This window comes from Fukomys damarensis, unplaced genomic scaffold (assembly GCF_012274545.1).
Source record: "Fukomys damarensis isolate Sample0158 unplaced genomic scaffold, DMR_v1.0_HiC HiC_scaffold_17, whole genome shotgun sequence".
Taxonomy (NCBI): domain Eukaryota; kingdom Metazoa; phylum Chordata; class Mammalia; order Rodentia; family Bathyergidae; genus Fukomys; species Fukomys damarensis.
This window is the reverse complement of record NW_022900929.1, coordinates 78,028,285-78,028,693: the sequence shown is the minus strand read 5'-3', so window position 1 is coordinate 78,028,693 and position 409 is coordinate 78,028,285.

Genomic DNA, 409 nt, shown 5'->3' with positions numbered 1-409 from the left:
GGACCTACGTCCCCACCCACAGCACCACCACCAAGTGGGCACTATCTGCCCAGGGGTTTGGTCAGAAATAGTCTTTCGTGTTGCGATCTCAAGTATGGATTCTTATAGTCCAGGCTGCGGAAGTGGCACCTTGAACGAGTTAACAGCACTGATCTGTCTTAGGGAGGGGGCCTAGGCGCCGACTGGAAGGACAGGCTCCTCCTGGGGTAAAGCTCGAAAAATCACTGTTTGGGGATCGGGTGAGGAAAGCAGCGAGCCTTTCCCACAGGGCCCTCGACATCCGACGAGCGAAAAGAGCCCGCGCAGACCACCGGCTCCCGTCAAGGGGACACCAGCACGGTCTCCGCTGGGTCCTGACACGGAGGGTCGCTGCACCGGCCTCAGCCCCGGGACCCGGAGGACTCAGACC